This window comes from Bos grunniens, chromosome 19, assembly GCF_055505025.1.
Source record: "Bos grunniens cultivar Pamir isolate PY7600 chromosome 19, Bosgru_T2T1.0, whole genome shotgun sequence".
NCBI classification, from domain to species: domain Eukaryota; kingdom Metazoa; phylum Chordata; class Mammalia; order Artiodactyla; family Bovidae; genus Bos; species Bos grunniens.
In genome coordinates, this window is record NC_141183.1 from 24,382,243 (window position 1) to 24,409,895 (window position 27,653).

At 50.3% G+C, this 27,653-nt stretch overlaps 1 protein-coding gene across 4 annotated transcripts in view; it reads right to left on the bottom strand.

The window, feature by feature from the left end:
• Positions 1-18,640: 18,640 nt before the first annotated feature.
• Positions 18,641-27,653, bottom strand: part of SOCS7 (suppressor of cytokine signaling 7) — a 34,091-nt gene continuing 25,078 nt past the window's right edge. For 3 of the 4 annotated variants that reach the window (XM_086357994.1, XM_086357993.1, XM_086357992.1), the window contains one exon: positions 18,641-24,266. The gene's annotated coding sequence lies outside the window, so the exon portion shown is untranslated. The remainder of the gene's footprint in view (positions 24,267-27,653) is intronic. The other variant, XR_015147662.1, reaches the window with a different exon arrangement.

A 27,653-nucleotide genomic window follows, 5' to 3' on the forward strand; every position in this document is an offset into this window, starting at 1 on the left:
GCGGGAAAGCCAACTCTGCCTACTGAAATGTCCCACCCCCTCTGGGGCAAGGAGCCTCATAAAACCTATTTGCTCTACCATCACCACCCTGCCTCCTGAGAGCCGATCAGCCTCAAGTCCTAGATCCTCAGGATCAAGGACTCAGACCCTATAAGGGACAGTGTTGTCCAGACACCATCTAGACCACCCCTACTCCTATAAGCCTCAGGAAGGAGGTATTGACTTGTTAAGTCTTTATGTTTTAAATTCTCTGGCAGTAGAAAAGGATGCTTTTGTAGTGGTGGTGGGGCAGTTAATGACTCCTCTTCCTTCCTCACCTCTCTCCATCAAGGTCATATGCAGCGAAATTATGCCCCACTTCTGAGAAGTCTTTCCTGCTATCTAACTGTAACCCATCACACCACCTGTATTTTCTTGCTTAGTCTTCAACCAGGTCCCTCTGTCTGACTTTCTGCCCTGAAGCTCCAACAGTCCAAGGCTGGCTCAGGGGTTCTTTCCTCTCAAAACAAATGGGTTGTCTGTGTAAGGGGGGGAGCAGTGGCAACTGAGATCCAGACTGGACTGAGGGTGTGGGGAAGGGGGGCGGGTGGCCCCTAGGGTACCCCTGACTCACTTTTTCCAGAGCTTCATGCCCTCAGACACTGCAGGAGGCGGTGAGAGGAAATGAGCTCACACTGGCCGGCAGGCAATTCCTCCCTCCACAATGCACTGCGCTCACCTCCCCCACCCTCTCCCACTTCCCAGAAAGTGGATTCTTCCCCCACCCTGCTGCCCTTCCCACCTCTTCCTGCACCTTGACCTGCACCCCCATCCCGTCCTGCCCTCCCCCATCCATCTTCTCCAGCATCTCTCTCATCTTTCCTTTTCACCTCGGTTCCCCATCCCCTCTGACATCTGTATCCCATTACCTGCATCCCACCATGCTCCCTGGAATCCAGTCTATTCCTGGCACACTCTCTGGGGAATAGGGCAATAAAGTCCAACGTGGGATGGAGGGTGCCCCTCACTGAGGATCCTCTTTATACTCCTCCCTTTCTAAATTCCTCTCTAAGCCCACTCAGCTTCTTTCCCCCTTCACAAATGTTTATTGAGAGTCCTAATATACCCTGCAGTAGGAGAGTGGAGGTGGCCCCTGGGGATAGGAGGTAGGCTTAGCTCCTTCCCTTTAGGAGTCCTGGTCTTACCAATCCTGACTCTAGTGTGAGATCCCAGGAGAGGAGCCATGGAAGGCTGCAGAAGCAGAGGAAGGCTTTCAGAAGCAAGCGGCCATGATCTTTGGAGGGTGTCATGGATGGGACAGGGTGTGGTGGGCCATGGGAAGAAAGAAGATTGTGGACAAAAGCAGGGAGGCAGGAGAAAGCAGACTCCAGCAGTGTGGCTGGAGCCAAGTGGAAGGTTCGTGGGCAGGAAGCATGGAGGGATGAGGAAGGAAATGTGGGTGGGGATGTCACCGTGGAGTGACTGGGCCTGAGGCACTTAGATTCCAGCCTAGCTTGCAGCAGGGATTTAAGCAGAGATGTGCCAGGGCCACTGTAGCATGACGTGGGAAAGAACGGAGGTTGTGGGGGCGGGCAGTAAGGAGCCAGGGGTGGGGGATCAGATGGGAGGGCCCTGCACCTGGGCAGGGGCACCAATCCTCAGAGGCCCCCGGATCTTGTTAACCAACTACATATTATGGAAAGGAAATAGAAGAGTCTAGAACAACTCCCAGTGGGCTCCCCTTGTGGCTCAGCTGGTAAAGAATCCGCCTGCAATGCAGGAGACCTGAGTTCGATCCCTGGGTCAGGACGATCCCCTGGAGAAGGGAACGGCTACCCATTCCAATATTCTCACCTGGAGAATTCCATGGACTGTAAAGTCCATGTGGTCCCAAAGAGTCAGACGTGACTAAGCAACTTTCATTACACTTCAGAACAACTCCAAGTTTTATGGCTCAGAATATGAGACATTAGCTGTCTAGAGTGTTCTCAGGGAGAGGGGACATGCCAGGCACTGGGCTAAGTAATCCTTTGTATATCTTATTCCAATTCAGCCTTATAAAGGGTCTATGAAATAGGTATTATCTTCATTTACAGATAAGGAAGCTGAGGCCTAGAGAGCTTGAGCATCTTATCCGAGGCCACCAGGCATTTGGGCTCCCCACTCCAATATTCTTGCCTGGAGAAGTCCATGGACAGAGGAGCCTGGTAGGCTACAGTCCATGGTGTCACAAGAGCCGGACACAACTGGGCGATTAACACACACCATTTGGACTCAAGTCCACACACTTAACATACAGGCTGTGTTGCTGGTGGGGTAGTGATTGGCAGCTTGAACCCTGGGTCCTTCTCCCTGAAGAGGGGCGTGAGCTAGAGACATGGCTTTGGAAGTCATTCATGGATCAGGAGTGAGGTTTGGATTCTCCAGGGACATTGCAGAGAGGAGATGAGATATGGGATGGGACCCGAGGAGCACCCACCTTTCAGGGCAAGCAGGAAGGAAGAGGCAGCAAGGAGGATTGAGGAGAGAGAGCTGGAGGAAGTGGCACTGTGTCATCGAGCAGGGGACAGGCGGGGTGGAGACCAGACTGTGCAGTGAGGAAGAGCATCAAGTGTGAAGAAGTGGAATTGGGCCACTGAGAGAGTTAGCAGGAAGGGACAGGGGACAGCACAGGTGAGTGGGGTTGAGGCACAGCTCCAATTCTGGGGGGACACTTGAGTAGGCTTTTTGGTTGGGGAGCAGGAGCCAAGGGAGAGAGAGCCTGAGGGGTGAAAAGTGGAGTAGAGGAAAAGGAACCCAGCATCTTGCCAGTGGAAGAACCTGCCTTGACCCAGGCAGGGCTGGGAGAGGAGCGTGGGGGGAGTCAGGGAGTCCCCAGACCAGAGCATTCCAGGGCCAGGATCAGGCCTGGCCTAGGAGCCGTTGTGGGGTTTTACGGTGTCATCAAGGAGCCCTGAACCAAGAGCACATTCAAGTTTCCATCCTGCCCACGTAGTAGCTGAATGTCTTTGAAGCAAAGTACATACTCTGAGCCTTAGTTTCACCCTCTGTAGATGAAAACAATAGGCCTTCTCCACCAGTCTCCAACTGAGAGCTCACATTTGATAAAGAATCAAAGCAATGAGTGGAAGACTATAGGGGTGATGACCATAGGGGTTATAGGCATGATGACCAAACATACACCTGGCTACAGCTTCCGGCCTTTCCACGGAAGGGGAGAGAGCACCCCCTGGTGGAGACGGGTAGGAGGGCAGGAGTGGAGGGAAGGGCTGAAGAGAGACCTGACCTGTTCCTCTGGCTTTCAGCCCCCAGGTTTTCTGCTTGTTCCCTTGAAGCAACTCATGCCCACCTAAATTTTCATCTTCAAGGAAGGTGGTGGCCCATAGGACCTCCCTGGTGGTCCAGTGGCTAAGATTCCAAGCTCCCAATGCAAGGGGTCCAGGTTCAATTGCTGATGGGGTAACTATTAATAGATCCCTCATGCCACAAATTAAGACTCTGCATACCACAACTAAAGATCCTGCATGCCACAATGAAGATCCTGGCACAGCCAAATAAATAAAAATATTAATTAAAAAAAGAAGGCGGTGGCCCAGTCAGTCAAGTTCAAAGACATTTATTGAGCTCTGGCTACATGCAAACTGCTGTGTGGGTAGCAGGGAATGGACCGACCAGGTGATGTGCTTGTCTTCAAAGAGCTCACTTTCCAGGGAGGGCAACAAGCACAGCAAAGGTTGCTGGGATGGTGTGCTGGGATGGTGCTGTGATGGTGCTACAGAGAACTGGACAAAAACAGGGAGGCTTCCATAATGAGGGGAGAAGGCAGGGACCTTGGGAGGTCGTGTTTGGCTTAGACCTTGAAGGCTGATAACAGACAGGTGGCAGGGAAAGGAGGCCTGAAGGCTGAGAGCTGGGGAAGGGTGGGGGACCCAGCTCTGGCAGAGCCCCAGGCATCCCAGAGAGGGGACCTCAGACCTCATCAAGTCCCTTGAATGGTGTAGGGCAGGACCTCAGTCCACTCGAGTCCATGCCAGTCCTCACCCTCATCCCTGCTGCCAGCTCCCTGAGGAATCCTGGACAAGAGGGATCCCATTATCTCAAAGTCCTTGAGGAGGGAGGTACAGCCCTCTGGCCAGGCGAGGGCTGAGAGACATTGGCAACCTGCCAAACAGCTGGGGCCCTAGTCAAGCAACTTCTGGACCTCTGACCCTGGTGGAGAGAGAGGTGGCTGCTTCCCTGGGCCAGCAGCAGGGCAAGCAAGCCACACTCCGTGAACCCGAGTATCAGGTCGGGTGTGGTCAAAAGACGCCCACCCCTGCCACTCTCAACTGGCAGCACCCCCCCCCCCTCAAGGGAATCATGTTGGGAAACCTATGTCATAGTTTGGCCCTGGGCTGGGGTCTCAGCCCCACAGGCTCTCCACTGCATACCAGGCAGTTGGCCTGGTGGTGAGGACTGTGTGTGTGTGAGTGTGTGTGCAAGGCTAAGAGACAACTGATGAAGATTGTGACACCACCTAGCAGGGGCCTGAAAACACCAAGACGGAGAGGAATGGAGTTAAAGTATGTTGAGCACCAACTATGTGCAAAGCTATTTGCAAACATTATTTCTTTACCAACATGACTCCCCATGACAACACTATAAGGTAGGTATTATTAGTTTCACTCTATAATGAAGCAACAGGCTCAGAGAGCATAAATAAATTGCTGAAGTCTGACGCTGAGCCTTTACTCTTTCTACCAAGTGCGATACCTCTGGGAGGAGCTAGGCCAGGTTGTCCCTTTTAGCTCCAGGATGCTAAATTCACGGTTCTAGATGAGGGCTTCTAACTGCTACCAGCAACTGGCTTGCATCCCTGCTTCTGCCACAGGCCACCTGGACCCTGCCTCACACAACCTGGCCCGTGCACATCCCTGCATGGAGCAGGGTTTGCTCCACTCTCCTCCCAGTCTCTCTGCCCTTCTGGGAGGATGAGGGGTGGTGAGAGGAGGAGAGAGGAGGGGAATGTAGAAGCAGGGAAGAGATGGCGGGAGGAGAGGAACAGAGGGGAGCAGCGAAAAGAGTTGGGGAGGGGTGGCTCCCACCTTCCCCTGGAAGCTCTGGAAATCCCCGGCAGCTGCTCCCCTCTCTGTCTGGCACCGGGAAGGAGTGAGGGGAATTAAATGGAGAAAAAAAGAGGGTCAGGGCACTGACCACAGAGGGGCAAACCCCTCTGTCCTGGCACTCACTCCACCCGGCCATTCCAGCCCCTGTGAGAGATTCCAGGCATGCTCCCCTTTAAGGAAACCCTCCATGCCAAAATCCACACATACCAAACAGACACATCAGGGCGGTCCTTGCACTATAAAAGGATTCTTTGCTTTACAAGAGGGCTCCGCACATGGGAAACTTAAAATAGGAGCTTCCCCTGGGGTGGTGAAAGAAGCTCTGATTTCAGAAGCACCCCATACACCCCATGCTTCTGACACATTCAGGAAGCTGGCGACACCCACAGGGCTGGTAGGGCCGCGGCTGCCTCCAGGCGCTGACATCAGCGTGGGCACCTCCACGGTTGTGTTGATCATCAGAGTCCCCTTGTGGGGTGAGGGGGGAGGGTGTGTCACGGTCCAGGGGACAGGCTGCCTGCTGCGCTTCTCAACAGGGCTGTTTTAGGACACCTAGAAAGGACTGGAAAGCCACCGCTCAGCACAGCTGGCAGGGATTTCACGGAGAGGACAGATGTCCAAGGGCTCCCAGTGCCCCTTTGATGTCCTGACTCTCCTCCGTGTTCTGTCCCTTCCACAATGCCAGGGTACAGGAGAGCCAGGCTCTGCCTCTGGGAACGGAAAGCAGCTGATTCCCAGAAGAAGTACAAAAGGCGAATGGAGGACCAGCTCAGACTGAGCCACAGGCCCACTGAGATGTGTTTAGGGTCCTCCAGGCAGAAAGCAGTGGTATTCCCTAGCCTTACCTCTCCTTTCTTTAAAAAAAAGAGATGGAGATGAAATTCACATAACATAAATTTAACTATTTTAATGCGAGCAATTCAGGGGCACTTAGTCCTGTCTCCCAACCCCTGCTTTTTTGTGCTCAGAGTGGAGTTGAAGGTAGAGTCAGTAATGACAACAGCAGAGAATGACGAATCCCTGCCAGGCCTGGTGCTCCAGGGAGCTGCCACAGGCGATTTAAATTAACAGCCAAGATGCCCAGCAGGCCTGGAGACTAGACCAGCCCACAGCCCTCCCCACACATAACGCCCAGCCCAGGGAAGATGCCGAGAACCTTTCATGACTCCTCAGAGCCTCCCTCCAACCCCCAGAACTGAGAATCACCCCATCCCCTGACTCATCACCCTCCACCCCTCCATGCCCCTTCTCACCACCAACCCAAGAGCCCCTCTGCCACAGAGGGGAGGGGTCTCAGAGCCCAGGCCCCAGACACAGCTTTAAGCTGAGCTTGGGAGCGTGGACATGTAAAGGCACACGCAGGAACAGAAAACCTTTCCACTCCAGACCCCACCCCAAGACCGCTCACTGAGTTGTGACCAGGAAGGGAGCAAGGCAGCCCCCTCCCTCCAGCCCACCTCAGGATGCTGCCCCTCTTAGAACTGGGGGCAGCAAGTCAGGATAGAGGGAAGGCCCCTCCCACCCACTTAAGGGCACGGCCCCTCTTGTCCAGGATTTACTGAGCTCTGGAGGAAGTGAGGTGCTCTGACCTAAGGGGGCCATCACCAGGACCCCTCTGATGGAGACTGTGTAAAAGGAAGCCACCCAGGGCCTGGCTGGGGCGGCTTGTCTGTATTTGGGGGGCATGTGAACAAGCTGCCCAGCCCACCCCATCTTTTCACTGCCATGAAATGGTGACAGCAGCTGCTGCAGCTGCTGTAACTGGGACTGGAGGGGGAGCCTGGCAGGGAGAAGCCCCTTGATGTGCAAGGGGGGAGGGGATGGTTGTATCGAGAGGTCCCACGGTGGGGAGGGGATAAGGTCGGGAGGGTCAGCGGTAGTTACATGCCCTGGGAGAGCCACCCCCACCTCTGCCATTCCTTATTATGCAGAGCTTACTAGGATCCTGGAAGGGGCCGGGACCTTATCGAGTGGGAGGGGAGCTTCTAAATGTTCTCCTTCTGGAGCAAGGATGGGGAGCGAGGGAGCGTGTGAGCCCTCGGTGAGCGCCTCCCTCTGTGTCAGTGGTGGGAGAGTACTCGTGTGTGCGTGTGTGTGTGTGCGCGCGCGCGCAGCAGCTCTATGTCACACCAGCCCTATCCCCTCCCCAGAGCTCTGGCCCCGCCCGGAGCTCCAAAGCCCCAAACCCCTCCCGCCGTGTCCTTCTCAGCGCGCCCACCCTCAGCCAGTCTTCCCGCCCCCCGCCCTTCCCCCACAAGACACGCACCCGAGCCCCAGGCCCCGCACCCGCTGACCTGCTCCATGCTGATGCTAGCTACGCAGTCCTCGCCGCGCCAGCCCGGTGGGGCGCAGTGGGCGGCGGCCCCTCCATGCGCCCAGTCGGTGGTGCAGCAGCCGCACCCGGCCACCGCCGCGCGCGAGGAGCGCCCGGAGTCCGCCACTCAGGCCCCGCCCACAGGCCCCGCCCCTCCCGCCCCTCCCGCCCCTCCCTCCACACCCCACCCGCGGGTAGAGGCGTCGCGCGCGCGCGCGCATACACACACACCTTACACACCACACACACACACACACTCCTCACACATCCAGGGGCACACCCCTGCCAGCTTCTCCTGTTCTGCCTGTCCCGGGGGCACCGTTAGTCCCGAGAAGATCGCCTCCAAGGGAAGCCCCTCTCCTCATTTCTGAGGTTATCAGAGTCGGAAGGGCCCCACCCCTTATTTTACAGAGGCCTCAGAGGGGCTGGCCCAAGGTCACAAGCAGCTTGATGACAAAGCTGACCCCCTGGCCCAGACCACTGTGATTGCCCAAGAGCCGGCCAGAGAGATAGAGCCTGGACCACAGGGAGACCCCACCCTGATGAGCAGAGGTCTGAGCCCTGTGACCCCAGGAGGTCAGGAGCTGATGGGGAGAGGCCACTCCCTGTTGCCTCTCTTCATATGTGTTCTGAGGCCCTTGGGTGGGTGTGGGGAACAGGAATGGAAATTCCTGTCGCCTACCGTGTTCCCTGCCCCAGGCATATGCCAAGCAGAAGGAGGAGCTGAACTGTTTGTCTACTGCCAAAGAAGGGTCATCTGAAGCTCCAGATGCCAGTTGGGAACCTGCCTTGTGGACAGTGGAGCCACCAATTCTGGTGAAAGCCAAGGAGGTGGCAAAAAGCCTGCCTCCCACACTGAGACCCCCCTACCCCATCAGGGGTGGCTGATGACTGCCTGCTGCCCCTCCGTCCTGCCCCTGTGAGGGCAGGGCCACACCAAGGGGCTATCACATGCACAGGCATGTGAGACGCAGGCATGCTGCCCAGGACAGGAGTGTGGAGTCCTGGGTGGACAGGGGTGGGAATTAATCTGCCCTGAGGTGGGCAGTGGGGCTGGGGCATCGGTGTCCAGGGACTGGTGGCCCAACACCCTGGGCCAGTGCCGGGAGGCATGAAGGGGATTGCACGCTTCCCACTGCACCCTGGCCTCTTTGTTAGCACCAGGGGGTGAGGGAGCAGAGGGCTGGAAGCCGAGATGGGGAGAGTTAAGATCTTCAGTGGGCCCAGACAAAGGGGGCTTTATAGGCTGGGTGTAGGGGGCATGCTAGGGGGAGGAATTCAGGAATGCAGGCTGGGGAGGCCCTGAGCCCCCCGGGCAGCCCAGTTTGGGGCTGGAGTTGGATGCCCCCTGCCCTCCCATGCTCTGGCCCTGCAGAGCATTTGCTGCTTTGCTCCTGGCACTGCAGCCAGGAGTCCCGGCAGAACTTCATCCTCGGCCACCCCTCCTTTTGCGGATCTGGGGGGCACTACCCACACACTCCCAGTCTGCCCCACCCAGCTGGCAGCAGACTCTCTTGGCTTCCCAGCTATGCCCTCTCAGCGGCCTCGTGGCCCTGTCTGCTACCAGAGTGAGTGCCCTGCCGGCTGCCAGGGGAAGGGAGGGACAGACTTGGTGAGGTCACAAGGCTATGGGGTCAATGGGGCCCTTTGTCCCTTCAAATGGTGTCTGTCTTGGGCTAAAGAGATGGGAGACAGAGAAGCATATCGCCCAGACCCTGACCTGGCCTCTCCCAGGCTGTGGTGGAGCTGGGCTCTAGGCTGTGGAAGGCAGGCTCCATTCTTCCCAGAGCCCTCTGGTTCTCTTTCAGGGCCGAAGTAGCCACTGGAAGTAAAAATTAGGAGGCAGAGTAGATGGCCCAGCAGCAGCAGCCGCCCATGCTGGCCTCTGAAACAACTGTTGCTTGGCCAGGCCTAAGTTCTGGGCTTGGGCTTTGCAAGGTTAAGAAGTGTCTGTCCCCAAAGATGCTCATCTGGCCCTAAAGAGTGGACTTCTGCTGGCCAAAGTCATGGTGTCTAGATTGCTAGACACCAAAGCTATTTTATCAATGCACCCTGAGCACTATAGGAAGCTTCACAAACAGAGAATCCCAGTACACGGAAGGGAAGGGATGATACTGCTCACTGTCTCTGCCCCAGCCTTCGGGGTCCACATGTGCAGGCCTCCCTCTTGTCTGGCAGGCTGGATCTCTGACAAGCTCCTACTCCGATTCCTGATTCTACACTGGACATGGTTAAGAACCTTCAGCAGCAGTACCTCTGGGTGGGGGGTTGGGGGCCGGGGCCTAGCTCAGGTTGTCTTATTTTATCTGCTTCATAAGATTAAGAAGAGGACACTCTTATCTCTTGAAGAGTGTCTTGGGCAAAAACTTCCTTTTAGGGGGTAAAAATAAATATCCAAGTCTGGTCAGCGCCCTCCTTTCCATCTCATTGAGAAGTCAGGCCCAGGGGAAGCAGACTGAGATTCCAGTCCCGGGTCCGCTCTTCAGTAGCCCTGTGATCTCGAGCAGGTAATCTCGCCTCTCTGAGCTCCAGCTTCCACATCATGGGGTCGATGAAAGATTACATGAGATGAGAGTATAAAATGCTCGGTCCCCTGAAGGCCCCATAAATGATCAATAAAAGTTAAGTACCGTCTACAAAGAGCTGAATGAATTAATCTCATGTTGATTATTATTAGCCTTAGTTCAGCCGGTGACAATTTTTGACCTTGTTCCCAAGTTCTGGGAGGCCAAATGCTGTCTACAACCAGGTGGCACCTGTCTTCAGCTGGGTGGAGGAACAGAAATGAAGGGCGGTTTCCAGCCTGGTGCTGATCCCTGCCCCCCAGCCTCCTTCTCTTTGCCTCAGCAGCCTCCAGGGCTCCCTGGGGAGCAGAAGGAGTGTAAAGGGAGCTGAGAGTCACCAGGTAAGGCAGACAATCCCCGGGTGCCAAGGGCCTGAGAAGAGAGGAAGGAGGAGGAGTACCCAGGAGAGAGCAGGAGATGAGAGGGAAGGGGGGCAGGGGGTGGGGGGGCCTCACTCCTCCACCTGCTGCTCTGCAAACAAAGCCAAGAATGATGCAATCCTGGCCTGGTGCATGCAGCTGAGGCTACAAGGCCCTGAGAGGGAAAAGTGGGCGTGGGGGGTGGGGAGAGCAGGAGCAGCAGGGTAGATGCAAGGGCCCTATGGATGCTGGGCTCTGGTTCCCTTCCCAACATGTGACTCCTTCCTGTGGCTCCTGGCTGCCTCCTGAAGCCCCACACCCAGGGTCAGACTCCGCCCCAAAGAGTCACAGCTGCCTTCAGTGCAGGAGGCAGACATGATGCAACGAAGACATCATTCCACAAGGGGCGGGAGATGACAAGAGACCCAGACACCAAGTTGACTCGGAAGCCCCCATTGGGCCCTTCACCAGCAGGCCTGGGGCTGCAAATCTCAGTGTCCCCTTCCTGCCTGGAGACAAAGGGCAGAATCCTCCAGAGAATGTGGGATGGGAAGACCCAGGAGAATCTCACCCAGGCCCTGCACAAAGTAGTACATTTTTATAGAATTAAAGAAAAACCCAAGGCAGACAGTGATCCAGGTCTGGGTTCCCAATGCCAAGAGACCCTGGCATCCCCCTGGGGCAGCTGTACCATGAGCAGCCATCAAGCCATTGGGGGTGGGGGTGGGGTGGGAGGGTGCCTCCCCAACCTTGATGGGTGTCTGCCTCAGCTCCCCATTCTGTCTAGAAGCCAAGAGAACAAAGGTTTCCCCCTCTTCCACCTGGAGAAAAGGGGCTTGTCCCATCCTCCAGGGCCATGGGGAAGATGGGTCACCGGCCAGGGTCCCCAAGGGGACAGTGCATATTAAATGGGGGCAGCAGAAGAGGATGCTGAAACTGTGTTCAGGATATCTTAGCCCAACCTCCCCCCACCATCACCCAGACCCGAGGGGACAGCTGGGTGGCCTAGCCCAGAGCAGCCACTAGGCGGCAGGAAAAGCCCAGCAACTCAGCCAGCTCCAGCTGCTCCCACCACCTGCTCCCACCACCATCCCCACAGTCCTACCCACCCACAACCTCTCCTCCCTCTCCTCCCTCCAGCCCATCCTCACTGTGCCTCCTGCCTCCCATGATGGAGCCCCTGAAGTCTTCATTCTTCCTTTTTGCCTTTGGGAAGGGGAAATGCCACTAATAGCAATGATAATAATTAGTGCCCGTGATTGTTTGAGTGCTGGAGGGGTCCCAGACATTTCACATGCATTATCTCATCTACTCACACATGAAGTAAGTAAAAAAACAAAAACACCTCTCTCTCTTTTCAAGAGGAGATAGAGAAAGCATAAATAGATTGCTCTCAAACCCAGGGTCCTGACCTGGGAGTGTTATCTAGTGGGTGTAGGCGTGGGGAGGAGGGGAAGGACCCCTCGGATGCATCTGAGCTGTGTCCTTACCACCCCCTCTCCCCTCCCCGACCTCTTGAGATTCTAGGAGGGTGCCTTAGTCTTGAGGTGAGTGTGAGGCTTTAAAACTTTACACAAGTGATTCAGGCTCACAGAAACCCCTCCCTGGCTGAGAACCACGGCACCCTCACCCCCTGGCTCTCCTCCAGGCTCCACAAGGCATTCTGGGCGCTCCCCTTGCATTCGCAGGGCAGTGTGACTGCGCCCCATTCAGGCCCAAAGGCAAGCCCAGCCCAGAGGGCCTTTCCCCACTGCTGCTTCCACTTCCAGCCTGGCTGCCTTTGGCCTGCTCCAGGGTTTTCACAAACATTCATGGGGGCATCTCTCGGTATGCTGGCACACCACTAGGTTGAGGGGTGGAGGACAAGTTGAAGATGAACAACACAAAACACTCCTTCCGTGTTTCATTTGTCTAAAGCTGGTCCTCCCATCACTTCTACGTATGGGGTCCCATTTAAAAAATAGCCTGATATCCAGAAGAAAAGGATATCCATCTCTACTGCTGTTTTCGTCACATTAAGACATTGGAAAAGGTGGCAGTTACAGGGAAGGGGCACCAGGAGATGACACCCAATCCACAGTGAAACTTCTTGAAATCTTCTTTCTCTGCCAGTCTCTCAAACAAGATAGCTGCTGCCCGATGCCCCTGCTCCATTCCACATCTTCCAAACTCCCTCAGGCTCAGCTGTGAACCTTCTCATACTTAAGGATAAATTAATAATAACTTATTATTATTAATCAATTAAGGATAATTTACCCTTTTCTAAGGATAAATCTAATGAGCCTCCCCTATTTTCCTGCTCATCCCATCACCCCTCGTGATTGGCAGAATTAAGGCCCAGAAACAAAGCCATATTTCTCAGAAGGGGGAAGGGGGAAAGCCACGGATGAGATGAGAAGCCTGTGTGAAGGGCACCTGAGGAATTCCCTGGTGGTCCAGTAGTTAAGAATCCACCTCCCAATGCACAGGACACAGGTTTGATCCCTTATAGGGGAACTTTTATATGAAAAGGCAAAAAGTTATGACACTGAAAGATGAACTTGCCAGGTTGGTAGGTGCCCAGTTTGCTACCAGAAAAGAGTATAGAAATAGCTCCAGAAAGAATGAAGAGGCTGAGCCAAAGTGAAAACAATGCCCGGTTGTGGATGTGACTGGTGAATAGAAGTAAAGTCCAATGCTGTCAAGAACAGTATTGTGTAGGATTCTGAAATGTTAGGTCCATGAATCAAGGTAAATTGGAAGTGGTCAAACAGAAGATGTCAAGAGTGAACATTGACATTTTAGGCATCAGTGAACTAAAATGGACCAGAATGGGTGAATTTAATTCAGATGACCATTACATCTACTACTGTGGACGAGAATGCCTTAGAAGAAACAGAGTAGCCCTCATAGTCAACAGGAGAGTCTGAAATGAAGTACTAGGTGCAATCTCGAAAACAACAGAATGATCTCTGTTCACTTCCAAGGCAAACCATTCAATATCACAGTAATACAAGTCTATGCCCCAACCACTAATGTCGAAGAAGCTGAAGCTGAATGGTTCTATGAAGACCTACAAGACCTTGTAGAACTAACACCAAAAAAAGATGTCCTTCACATCGTAGGGGACCGGTATGCAAAAGTAGGAAGTCAAGAGATACCTGGAGTAACAGGTAAGTTTGGCCTTGGAGTACAAATGAAGCAAGGCAAAGGCTAACAGGGTTTTGACAAGAGAATGCACTGGTCGTAGCAAACACCCTCTTCCAACAACATGAGACAACTCTATACATGGATATCACTAGATGGTCAATACCGAAATCAGATTGATTATATTCTTTGAAGCCGAAGATGGAGAAGCTCTATACAGTCAGCAAAAACAAGACCAGGAGCTGACTGTGGCTCAGATCATGAACTCCTTATTGCAAAACACAGGCACAAATTGAAGAGAGTAGGGAACACCACTAGACCATTCAAGTATGTCCTAAATCAAATCCCTTGTGATTATACAGTGGAAATCACAAATAGATTCAAGGGATTAGATGTGATAGAGTGCCTGAAGAACTATGGATGGAGGTTTGTGACACTGTACAGGAGGCAGTGATCAAAACCATCCCCAAGAAAAAGAAATGCAAAAGGACAAAATGGTTGTCTGAGGAAGCCTTACGAATAGCTGAGAAGTGAAAGGCAAAGAAGAAAAGGAAAGATGTGTGTGTGTGTGTATCAGTCGCTCAGTTGTGTCCAACTCTTGCAACCCCATGGGCTGTATGTAGCCCACCAGGCTCCTCTGTCCAAGGGATTCTCCAGGCAAGATACACCCGTCTGAATACAGAATTCCAAAGAATAGCAAGGAGAGATAAGAAAGTCTTCCTAAATGATCAGTGCAAAAAAATAGAAGAAAACAATAGAATGGGAAAGACTAGAGATCTCTTCAAGAAAATTAGAGATACCAAGGAAACATTTCATGCAAAGATGGGCTCAATAAAGGACAGAAATGGTATGGACGTAACAGAAGCAGAAGATATTAAGAAGAGGTGGCCAGAATACACAGAATTATACAGAAGAGATTTTAATGACCCAGATAACTTACACAATGGTGTGAGCACTCACCTAGAGCCAGATATCCTGGAATGCAAAGTCAAGTGGGCCTTAGGAAGCATCACTACAAACAAAGCTAGTGGCGGTGATGGGATTCCAGTTGAGCTATTTCAAATCCTAAAAGATGATGCTGTTAAAATGCTGCACACAACATGCCAGCAAATTTGGAAAACTCAGCAGTGGCTACAGGACTGCAAAAGGTCAGTTTTCATTCCAGTCCCAAAGAAAGGCAATGTCAAAGAATGTTCAAACTACCACACAATTGCACTCATCTCACACACTAGCAAAGTAATGCTCAAAATTCTTCAAGCTAGGCTTCAACAGTACATGAACTCAGAACTTCAGATGTTCAAGCTGGATTTAGAAAAAGCAGAGGGAACCAGAGATCAAACTGCCAACATCCACTGAATCATTGAAAAAGCAAGAGAATTCCAGAAAAACATCTGCTTCACTGACTACACTAAAGCCTTTGACTGTGTGGATCACAACAAACTGGAAAATTTTTTAAGAGATGGGAATCAGACCACCACCTTACCTGCCTCCCGATAAATCTGTATGCAGGTCAAGAAGCAATAGTTAGAACTGGACATGGAACAACAAACTGGTTCCAAATTGGGAAAGGAGCACGTCAATGCTGTATATTGTCACCCTGCTTATTTAACTTATATGCAGAGTACATCATGCAAAATGCCAGAATGGATGAAGCACGAGCTGGAATCAAGATTGCTGGGAGAAATATCAATAACCTCAGATATGCAGATGACACCACCATTATGGCAGAAAGTGAAGAGGAGCTAAAGAGCCTCTTGATGAAAGTGAAAGAGGAGGATGAAGAAGCTGGCTTAAAACTCAGCATTCAAAAACCAAAGATCTTGGCATCACTGCATGGCAGATAGATTGGGAAACAATGGAAACAGTGACAGACTATTTTCTTGGGCTCCAAAACCACAGCAGATGGTGACTGCAGCCATGAAATTAAAAGATGCTTACTTCTTGGAAGAAAAGCTATGACCAACCTAGACAGCATATTAAAAAGCAGAGGCATTACTTTACTGACAAAGATCCATATAGTCAAAGCTATGGTTTTTCCAGTAGTCATGTATGGATGTGAGAGTTGGACCGTAAGAAAGCTGAGTGCTGAAGAACTGATGATTTTGAACTGTGGTGTTGCACAAGATTCTTGAGAGTCCCGTGGACAGCAAGGAGATCTAACCAGTCCATCCTAAATGAAATCAGTCCTGAATATTCATTGGAAGGACTGATGCTGAAGTTGAAGCTCCAATACTTTGGCCATCTGATGTGAACAACTGGCTCATTGGAAAAGACCCTGATCCTGGGAAAGATCAAAGGCAGGAGGAGAAGGGGATGACAGAGGATGAGATGGTTGGATGGCATCACTGACTCAATGGACATGAGTTTGAGCAAGTTCCAGGAGTTGGTGATGGACAGGGAAGCCTGGTGTGTTGCAGTCCATAGTGTCGCAAAGAGTCAGATATGGCTGACTGACTAAGGGGAACTAAGATCCCATGTGCTGTTGGGCAATTAAACCCATGCAACATTAACTACTGAGTCCACATGCTGCAACAGAGACCCATTGCAGTCACAGTTTTTTAAAATGGAATAAAATAAAACTAAAAAAGGAGGTGTCTGAGCTGAGCTGTTTAACTGCAGGCTTTCTTATCCAGTAGGGGCCAGTGTGTGGTTCAGTGCAACCTCTGGTCACTGGACAAAGCCTGCTGACCCTACATTGGCAGCTTCTTCCACCTAAAGGGCAGCATCTTTGTCATTCTCTCTGACACCACTGACAGCAGGAGGAAGCGGTCCACATCCCCCTTGAGATATCTTACATTACAGCTACATCACTTACTCCATGCTTTTACTCCACCCACCAAAAGCCCAATCCCTTCCTTAAAATTCTCAAGAAGTCTGACATTTAGGGTCTAAACCCCCCACCCCCATGACTCCATACAACCAAACTGTCCTGTGCAAACGATGAAAATCCAGGTTCAAGGCTGGCTGACTAGGAAAATGAGGCTGCACTCCTGGGAGGGGGGCTGATCTCACCTTTCCTCAAGCACCAACACCTTGGCACTGTGCCAGCCCGGAGGCAGGGAGACAGCTGAATAGAACATAGGTTCTGTCCTTCAGACCAGAGATTATAGTCAAGTAACTCCAGACACATGAACAAATATTTTAACACAGAAAGGAGCATTTGTTTGGCTGAGAGTGGCTGGTGAAAATTCTAGAGGTGACTGGAGGGAAATCCTTGAAGGATAGCAGTTCTTCAGGTGAAGAGGGTAAGAAGCAATGATCCTCCAGGTAGACAAGACAGCATGAGGGAAGATGGAGTGTCAGGAGAAGAGATGCCATGATCTGGGAACCTCAAATCATGCATTGTGACCAAGTGCCTCCAGTGTGGCGGGAGCAGGAGAAACGGCCTTGAATCTTAGGTTGAGGAGTTAAGGTTTTCGTATCTAGTTTAAAAGTCATCAGTGATTTAGGGAAGTGACTTAAGCACATCTTTATTCTGGAAGGACTGGAGAGGGGAAACAGGAAGCAGGAAGACCAGTTGGGAACTGCTGAAATTGTCCAGGTGAAAAAGGGGAAGGGTCTAAACTAGGCCATGGCAACGGAGGAGGGGTGCGTGACAGGTCCTAGCTTCAGTGGGGATTGTGAACAAGAGTGAAATTGCAGTCAAAATTCCTCTTGAGAACCTCTGGGGAAGGGGTTCCATTAGAGATTAATAACTCGGTTTTTAGTACTTCTTCAGAGCTAGAGTGAACTCTAGTGCCTTTGGCTGAGCACCAGAAGAAAACGGTTGGTCTTCAGAATCCGTATGGCACAAAATGCTTGCACTCTAAGAGACTGGAGAGGAACCAAAATAGAAAATTCACTTTTCCCATCTCACCCTCAATCGGGGGACACAGATGCAATGGAGGAGGAAATCTCCTGCACAGTTACTGCCATGTGCTTATAACTGAATTCAAGTAGGTTAGGAACAGGCATGGTAAGACACAACTGAGGTGAGACAGAATGAAAGTGGAAGCTGAAAGCAGACAAGAAACACAGGAATTGAAGGAGGTGGTTTCAGGTTTTGGGGGTGAGGAGGGAGGGAAGGGACTATTTTATTTGGGGCTTCCTCTTTCCAAAAGAATGCCTTTTCTTCTATGGCTTTATCACTCAAGCCAGAGAGGACTAGTACCTCTTCCCCAACGAACCTCACACATCGTCACTAATATGAACAGTGTTGATTTGAAATGATGAAAACCTATGTCTTCACTTTCAAGAAATGCCCACTAACACTCTTGACTGTTGGTGTTGGCAAAGATCTTTATGATCGACAAACTGTATCCAAATGGGGGACATTAGAGCACTGGAATTAATGATTCCAAGTTAAGCATTTTCCTTTGTAATGTTCCTCTTACTTCACAGTTTGGAGCATTTTTTCTTCGAGAAGGGAAGAGAACTTTCATCAGGAGTTCATGCCTTCACAGAATGGCTATCAACATTGCTAAGACATTGTTTCATCCTAATATGGACCTGTGACTTGGGAGTGAGCTGAGTGGGGCCAGCGGGGATCCTGAGACTCCTTCCTGGGGCACTCTAATCAACCCTAAGACAACGCCACAGCTGAGAACCAGGGTTTCAGCTCACTTGAGTGTGCTTTCCACGATGAGGATGCAGAGAAACTGCAGAAAACTCTCCAAAATGTGCCAAGGTTAGCACACCAGCCTTCTAAGTGGGGAACTTGGAGACAGACTGGGTGAGAAAGTTAAGAGGAAAGATTTGAGTGGCTCCAAGTAGCCACAATCAGAGAAACATTTCTAGTCCTTTCCTCTCCAAAGAGGACCGCTCAAAAGGGAGTAGGCTAGAAAGACAGGAGGGACACAGGTTAAACTCATGAAAAACCTTGACTGCCAGTCTAGACATAAACTAGGAATGTCCATTATGGTATGCAGTATGAACTCTCCCAAAATAGAGCAGAAAGGCCCAGAAAGCTGTCTGAAATTCTCCTGCACTTCCTAGGGAAGGAGAAAGTAGCTATGAGCAATGGCCATCAGCCTCAAGAATTTTCCAATCTCTCTGATTCTGACAAGAGCACTTCTGGATGTGATCCATTTAGCTGACATCACAGGGATTCCCTGAGTGCCAGGGTGGGCCATCTGACCCTAAGTGGGTCGTTATGGTGTGAGGAGTCATGAGATGAGAGAGGGACTGAGAAACAACCACCCAAATAACATGAAATAATTTCTAAACATTTTTATTTCAAATCTCTTTTCACCCCTTCCGCAAAAAGACATGGGTCAGTACAGCAATCATAAAAAGGAGATACAAACACAAGAGTCAAATGTCTCCCGCACTGACACTTTACAAAAAACCGGGAATTGTACATGAGTTTTCCAAACAGGACCTGCAGCAGCTACTAATGTCCCTTTACAAGAGTCAACATGCCTATTAATACAGTATATACAGACACCCCATTCTGGAACTAATCTACAGGGACATCCCAACACCCCCCATCTAGCCCCAGAAAAATACCAAAACACATCCAAAGTGCATTTGTTTTGTTTATATCAAAACATCTTTCCCTTTCCCCACCCCACCCTCAGACCCTCCCACCCCATTTAAGATTGGCCTGCAAGTCTATTTTAACCATTTAGTAATTTTTTATAGTTTATGAAAATAAATTATACAGCAAATATTTTAATAAATTAAGCACAAAAAGGTTGAGGAAAGGAGAAAAACTAAATGGGAAGACAAAAGCCAGGCTGCGCTTTGGCTTGGAGGGTGGGGTGGCAGAAGAGGACGGAAGTGGTTGCAGGGGGATGTGGCTCCCCTTCTGGTGAAGAACTGGCAACCACCCCGAGCCCAGATTGACACCCCTCTTCATTAAGTTCCTTAAAAACAACCAAAAAATGTACAGCAGTGGCTGTGCCACGGGCAGCACCAGTTTGGGCATTCCAACAGGCCTGCCCATAGAGCGGTGCCTGGATTATGCTTGTCCCTTGGAAAAGGTTCTGGGCCTAACAGTGAGGGGCAGGTCCCTGTTCAATCAAGGGAGCACCAGGGATGGAGTAGTCAGACCAGCCTTCCCGCTCCACCTGAGCTGAGTAGGGGGCTTAGGATGCAGCTCAGTGCGGGGCTGTGTGGTTTGTGATCTCCTGGGTTCTGACCAGAAGTGTCCTAAGTTCAATTACACTCCATCTCCAGGAGCAACTAGGATCGCAGTCCAGCTGCGAGCAGACATTCACTGCCCAGACTGGCTGCCATTTGCCTGCCCCTCAGCATTTTGAAAGAGGGGGTAGGAGGGGGGAGGAAGCAATTCCAGGTACCCTCTTAAGAAGATGAAATGGGCGTGGAGGTATGTCACAGACTCAGCATGCAGGACTGGCTTCCTGGGAGGGGGACCAGAGCGGGAAGGAATGGGAGAAGGGGCAGAGATGGAAAACAGGAAGAATTCAGGGGCACCTACCAGGAAGGTCAAGAAGCATGAAAAAGACAAAGACAATATGGAATCTGCATGTAAAGAAAGGTCTTTCCCTGGCAGATTATAGAGAATCGATAATTTAAATACAGTTCCTTACTCTATTTTTCTAACTGTAGTATCTGAGTCCCCAGTGCCTCTGTCTCTATGCTCCAACTCTCACCTCACACCTCCCAAGGCTTCACTCTTATCAAGGCCTCCTGCCATTTTGTACTGAGCATGAAGACTTTAATGTCAAAACAGGATAGATCGCGGGGACTGGCAGATTTGACTTTGCCTTCTTGAGCTGTGTGGCCCAATAATCCTATAGCTATCATGGGGGGAGAGGGGCATGCTTTTTTTTTTCTTTTTCTTTTTTAATAAAAAAGGTTTTACTCCCCAGGAGCAAATAAATCATTTTGAACTACTGATAAACACTGCTGCAGTGAAAAGAAAGATGGCTCCATGTATGCAATAGCACAAATTCCGTGTAAGAACAGCTGTGTCGACAATTAGAGCTAAAAATCACTTCTCCACTTCCCCCTTCCCCACGAACCAAACCAAGAGGATTCCCATAGGGAAAATGTCTAACTCAAAAGCTCCTCCCTTAGGGACAGGGGCATGTAATTCTCTTAGAAGTGGACAACAAACAGCAGGCCTCCCCTCAGTGGAGATGCTCTCCACACCCCCATTAGTGGCAAGACTTCTGCAAATAAAGACACACACATACGCACACACACAGACTTTCAGACCTCCTTCCAGCAGCAGAGCTGTACATCCCAGTGCTGAGGCCTCTAACTTCAGGGCTCAACCCCTAGGGAGAGGTGGCAGGGCAGCGGGGAATCTAACCTAGGGGGCAAGTTCCTCCAATTGCCATTTCCTACCAGGGTCAAGGGTTTCAAGCAGGCCATGTTCTTCTGGGTCCCGGGGTGAGGGCTTCAAGGCTGGCACCCAGCTTTGCTGTAGTCTCTCACCCTGGATCTGGGAACACTAACCACCCTGCCTCTCGCCAGTTCTTTCTGGAAGCATAGGGGTTCTGTGGCCATCCCCACGTCACTCCCAACCTTAATAAGGGGCTTGTGGAATCAGCTCCAGCGACAAGCATGAAAGCAGAAGAAACTGTGGTGATGGGCTCCCCACTACGCCTCTTCCCTCACGAGGCTGGGAGCTGCCACCCAGGGCTGGCTTTCCAGGATGTCACACTCACTGTATCTAGGCACAGGCAGGCAACCAGACCAAGGTCATTGCCAACTGTCCCTAAGACCTAGTCGTCACCTATTTATCTAGTCCCACACCAAAGACCCCATACCTCCTCACTCCTGTGTGACCACAGCACACGAAATTCAAGTAATAGCAAGTTGTAGCAGTAACTGTCACTAGATCACAGTGGTTCACACCTGTCCTGAGGAAGGTTACAGTAGATCAGTCATAAACAAGCAAAGGTTAAACAGGCAGATCCGAGGTACTGACATCACCTAGCCACAACCAATGACGGGTCCCTAGAGGTGAGAGCCTTTTCCAGTCTGTGAGTTGAAAATACAAGCACCAAAAAGGAATGAGTTCCTTCTGCAGACTGCGTTTCAATTAGCACTACACAGAACCGGTAGAGGGCCAGGGGCACGGCCGGCGGGTGAAGGGGAGTGCTGACGACAGCCAGCTGCTCCTGCTCCCTCTGTTGACTGACTGGGCTGGTGCCCTTCCTCCTCACCTCTGGATGGAGCCTGTCTCCTCCGGCACAATTCTGTTCTGTAGCCACTCTACTGAGGAAGAAGTAGGGTATAGCCTGGGCTGTGACTCATGCACAGACAGGTCACAGACATGGTCAACACTACCCTTCCCGGCAGGAGAAAGAACGGTGGTTGAGGGTGGGTCACGCCTCCTCAGCTGGTTTGGTTTTGTACCTGAGTACAGATCCTCCAGTGGAAACCACTGGTACCACAAAGGGTCCAGGGCTCTGCCTCCCTCCCTCTGGCTATGCTGAGAGCAGTGAAGCCCCAGCCACGGGCAGGGCAGGGGGCCCCTGGCTGACTTCTGGCTCTGGGCTCCACCTTGCCATCATAACCCCTCAGCATTCACATCTACCTGATGACTAGGAAGTTTTGGTCTAGATCACAGCACAGAAAAAGGATTCTTTGATGCCACTGCTCTAACTTGGGGCTGTGCACTGTTCAGTACACGCTGTGCAGGTATCTGCTTGTGTGCTCTTGTTCCTGCATTTCTCAGTGTCCTCCCCTCACCTAAAAACCAAAGTCCCACAGCTCCAGAGCTTTCCTAGACCATCTGGCCTTCCATGAACTTAGCCACTCTGAATTTCTTTAGAGCCAGCCCTCGATTCTCCTTTGCTGCGCTGAGTCATTCTCCAAATGTGGCCATCACCTAAAAGCTCCCTTAGGCCAGATAATATGTCTTCCACCTCTTGTGTTTTCCACAGTAGCTAGCCTAGAGCCACACAAGTGCACACTAAAACGTAGTTTTTTTAAAAAAGATTTCAGATAGCTGCAAAACAGCCACTTGAGGATCTCAACAGATTCCAGTCAGTAGGCTTTTGGTGGGTGGCACTTTCTGCAAGATGGCAAGTTAATTTGCACATTCAAGAGGTGAGACCCATTGGTTAAGCCAATTCCTGGGATCACTATCTTAACTGGTTGGTAATACTACCATGACAGCCAGAGAGAGCAGAGGGGCCAAACAACAGAGCAGAGGTGGGCTGTGTTTATGCTACAAAGCTCATTTTGTGCATTACCCTTGACAGCCAGGTAACAATGCAAGTTTCCACCCTATTCAGCTAAAAGGAGGAACAGTCATTCCACACGGGATGTAAGGCAGAAGGTCGATGCTTCCAGGTGAGGCAGTCCTATAAACCACCAAAACACTGGGGCCTCACCCTAAACCATCAGGAAACCACAAACCTGACATTATTTATCTCACTAGATGAGGCAGATTTAAACACAGGGGAACCAAAAGAGGCAGTGTACTGGAACACTTACTGCAAAAGAGTAATAAAGACCAAACAGCTCAATTTTCACATCTTAATAACAAACTTCTCCCCAGAGTAACTCTACAGAAAAGCAAACTCATACTGCTATGTGATTTGAAAATGGCCCAGTTCAGAAAAGCACTGGAATTCTTCTCCCTCTTCCTCTACTTCTATCTGGAAAAGAGGCAGCTCTCAAATCAGCATCTGACAGACTTCCCAATGAGAGGAGGGCAAACAAGATCTAACTCAGGAAAATGTCTGAGTTGCTAGAAAGAACTCAGGAAAATAAACAAGCCTTTGCTCCCTCCTGTTTCAGACCAACCTAAGATGAGCTGTAATGCTCTCCTCCCTCTCACTGATCTCAAACATCCCATTAAAGCTGAGCCATGAGGGAGCTTTCTCTAGGAAGAGCACGATAGTTTCCTTTCTCACCCTCCTCCACATTCCCTCTTACTAGCTGACAGACATATGGAGGTAAGGAACACTGACTCCTAAGTCATGGGTACCGTTTGCCATTAAGAATCTGGAAGCACGCTCCATTAACGGCAGCAGCCCGGGACCGGAGCTCTGAACTGCTCAGGTGATGAAAATACTACTGCCTTGACAGCTGGTAGAAGCAATAGGAATGATGTTACCATGACCAGAGTGAAATGAAGTTATCTCAAGGGAAGGGGTTGAGGGGAGAGGAACAGGGCTAACATGAAGTCATAGAATTCAGTAAAACAGAACGAATATAGCTTCTATGAGAGGTGATTCTGAAATTAGGTTCCTAAACCTTAGAAGGAAGGTATATGAGGAGTCACTACTTCCCCAGTGGGGCCATGTGCCAGGTTTTGTCCAGCATCTTCTATTTAAGACTATCCACCCTCCTTTCTTTCCGGTTCCTGCTAAAGCTACCCATGCTTACAGAGAAGCAGGTTCTCCTCAATTAGAAACTCTCAACTTGATCTGCACTCTTGACTCCTTTCCCCTTCTTCAAGGTCAATGTGAAGACTGGAATTCTGCCTTTGGGACCAGCTGAATGATCATCACTGGCAACCTGCTCTCCTCTCCTTCCCTCCCTAAGACCTGCTCACCCTCAGCACCACTTCCAATCCAATGGGCACAAACCCCAGTTGCCTTTAGGGTGAGTCTTCTGTACCGAGAAATGCAAATATACAAAACAAAACTTCTGAAAAAGGAACAGTGTTGAGACTTCTTCCGGTTTTCCGGGGAGTTCATCCAGCTCCAGGAGCACAGGGCTGGATGTGACATGGTGGAGCCCTGCTCAGAGTCCGCTGGTGTGCTTCATCCAAGCCCCAGGGTGGTGAGGGGAACCAGTCTCTTGCACAGAGGATCCCAATCCTTCCTACTCCCTCGTGTTTTCCTCACTCTCCTTTTCATGGTGGCTTCATTTGGTTCTTTGAAACTGGAGCTTGGCAACCAAATGCCTAGGTTAAAAAAGGGGAAAATTAGAGTGGCTCAATACAGTGGAATCAAAACGGAGTCACAGCCCAGCCTCTGGAGGTAGAGGAGCACAGCTCAAAGGGAGAATGGAGCCTGGAGAGCCCAGTGCTTCCACAAACACTGCAGGTGGCTGGGGATGCAGCGTGGCCTTTGTCATGGAGACCTGAGCAGCCTACAACCTGGTCACCAAAAAAGGTCCTAAAATGACAGATAGAGATGCCCCTCACACCGCTTCCCTTCTCTCTTTTCCTTTCCCCTTCATTTTCCATTCACTCTTCCCCTCTGCTTCTCCCCTAAGGCCCACTTGCTCTAGGGACCAAAAAAAGGAACCGGGTCCCTGGAGGAATCCCTGGCGAGTCAGGCTAGAAACAGCTGCAAGCCTGCGGCTTCTGGCCAGTGAAGAGGGCTGACATATCGTCACAAAGGCCGGTGTGGCATTAACCTTCCGATTCAAGAAGGGCACTGTGCCAGCTGTCACTCTGTCCCGTAACTCCAAGCGCCCTGGCAAGAAATTCTCCAGGAAACAGCATGCACAGACCAAGTGGCCACTAAGAACTCTGAAATTAAAACAAGTCTGACCAACGAGAAATCCTAATGGCCAAATTTCATAGCTTAAAAGGCCTTTCCCTTGGGAAGTGTTCCCAAGAGAACTTCCTTGTTTTTTCAAGAGGTCCTCAGAGCAAGCACAGCAGGGTGGTTTATTCTCTGCTACAAGCAACAACCCCAGTGTCACAGCAAAAAAGAGACCCCAGGAGTTCAGTGCAATCCTCTACTAATATATGACTGCCCCTCCACGCTCATGACCAATGGCCAGCCCCAGCCTATGCCTGATCATATCAGGGCTTTTGTACTTAGAGGATCTCTTGCCTAGAATGTCTGCTCCCAGGTCCTCTCACAGTTAACTCCTTGATATTCAAATCTCAGCTAAAATGCCACCTCCTCACAAGAGCCTTCCCTGATCATTCAAACTTGAGTATGAATGACATGTTACCACTAACCACTGAACTTCACCCAATTTAATTTCCCTCACAACATGCACAGTCAACTGAAACTAGCCTATTCCCTGACTCACTTGTTGCTATCCTCCCTAAAGAACTGCAGCTCTGTGAGAACAGGGCCTTTGACTATCTTGTTCAGCACTCTCTTCTCAATTCATACTGCCTACTTAATATATAGAGGTCTGCTGAATCAACAAATGGGGAACTCACTAACTCCTGCGGAAAACCATTCCATACTTGGATCTGTTCAAAAGGTTCTTCTAAAGATAAACTGAGGACTTCCCTGACAGTCCAGTGGTTAAGAATCCAAGCTTCTGCTGCTTGGGGCACAGGTTCAATCCCTGGTCAGGAAAGTTCTATATGCTGCGCAGTGCGACCAAAAACAAAATAAAGTAGAAATAAAGCTGGAGACTGAACTCTGTTTATAACTTACTCTGTGTTCCTGCCCTGCCCCCTGGAACCACACAGAATAAGTTTGATTACTCTTAGGAAAATCTATCAAACACTTCTTTTGGCCTCCAAGCCCCTCTCACCCTAAAACTTCTCTGGTCCATGATAATCATTTATTCCCTGCATTATGAAGTGTGGACAGTCCCCACCATCCCTAACCTTTCTCTGAATATACATGTGCTCATGTAGGCTCCTCCTAAGGCACAGCACCTACAGAAGCAGTGCTCTAATTGAACAGTGCCAATTATTCCTCAACAGTGCAGATGAGTAGGTGGGTCCCCCTAGTTCCCTACCCTAATCATTGCAAAGCCACCAAACAGAGAAACCCTCCTAGACAAAAGAGCCCTTAAATGTTTTAGGAGACACTTCTGAGTGCACAAAACTTGCCAATACAGGCAAACCTCATTTAACTTGTTTTGTTGCGCTTTTACAAGTTGAAGGTTTGCGGGAACTCCACGTTGTCAGATGACAGTTAGCATTTTTTAGCAATAAAATATTTTTAAATTAAGGTATGTAGATTTTTTAGACATAATGCTAGTGCACACTTAACAGACCACAGTATAGTGTAGACAAAACTCTTTATATGCGTTGGGAAACCAAAAAAATCATGTGACTTGCTTTACTGTGATATTTGCTTTTTTCCAGTGGTCTGGAACAGAACCCGTGATACATCTCCCAGGTATACCTGTAACTGAAGATTTGACACAGAAACTGCACATCCAGCCCAGGATCCTTTAAGTTAAAACTTAACTGCCTCCCGGAGTTACCATTTCTTGATCTCTCTTCATTCCTCTTCCCCTGGCTAGTCCTGGCTCACATGCTCTCCCCTCAAGAGCACAGGATCAGAGACATCCAGAGCCAAGAGGAGACACATAGCTGGGGTCATCTGAGCCATGGCCCCAAAACACCCACGGAACAAAAACACCAGTTGTCACTCTCTCCCATTATGAAGAGAGCTGAGAGGGTGGGAAGAGTTAAAGCCCCCTTTCCACTCTAAAGCTGTCCCACCTATGGGTTTTCCCCCTTTCTTCTGTATGGGGGATGGGATTAGAAACAGATGAGGTTAGAAGAATTCAGTGCTTAGAAAGGACACTCCCCACTGAGAGGGGGTAAGGGTAGTCTTTGACACCAGCAGTAGATCACTAGAACGTGAGATCTTACACGTAACCCTTACTACCAAAATCACCACTTTCTGGTAATTCTGTTCCCTACTTACCTCTACTTTCAATATTCACAGTAATGTAATTTAAGAAGACTTTTTTTTTCGGCTGAGCTCCGAGGCATGTGGGGATCTTAGTTCCCCAACCAGGGATCGAACTGGAGCCCTCAGCACTGGAAGCATACAGTTCTAACCACTGGACCACCAGGGAATCCCCAAGACTAATTAGAATCTACCTGTACAAACCAGTATTCCAAGGTATTTTATGGGAAAACAAATAAATAAAACCAGTATAGCAATGGGATACACTCTTACATAAATGAATCCCTTAGTTAATTCATTTATTCTTTTCACCAATTTACTTTTCGGTGGCCCAGATGGAATTTTAAACAGAAGAGCAAGCTGTTTTTTCCTCATCCCTATATTCCAAGCCATGGGATAGTAGAACTCTCACTGAAGTGCATGCCTGTTGCAATTAAGGGCATTTTGTGTTCCCTCTGAGGAAGTTTTCTTCCCCTTTGGTTTCCTGCTTTACATGTCATTTGTCCAACAGCTGCACTTCTATGTCCTCCTCTTTATATATATTCAGTGATTAGCATGCATGTTGCTTTGCAAATACTCAAGCCTTTCTTGTCTATCTGTTCTTCTCCCTGTTGGGGTATGTGCCCCCCTGGGACTCCATGATCAGATGTGGCAACTCTCTGGACAGATGCCTGGATTGGGATATGTGCATGGGGTGGGAGGAAGGGGGCAAGGCCCAGTGC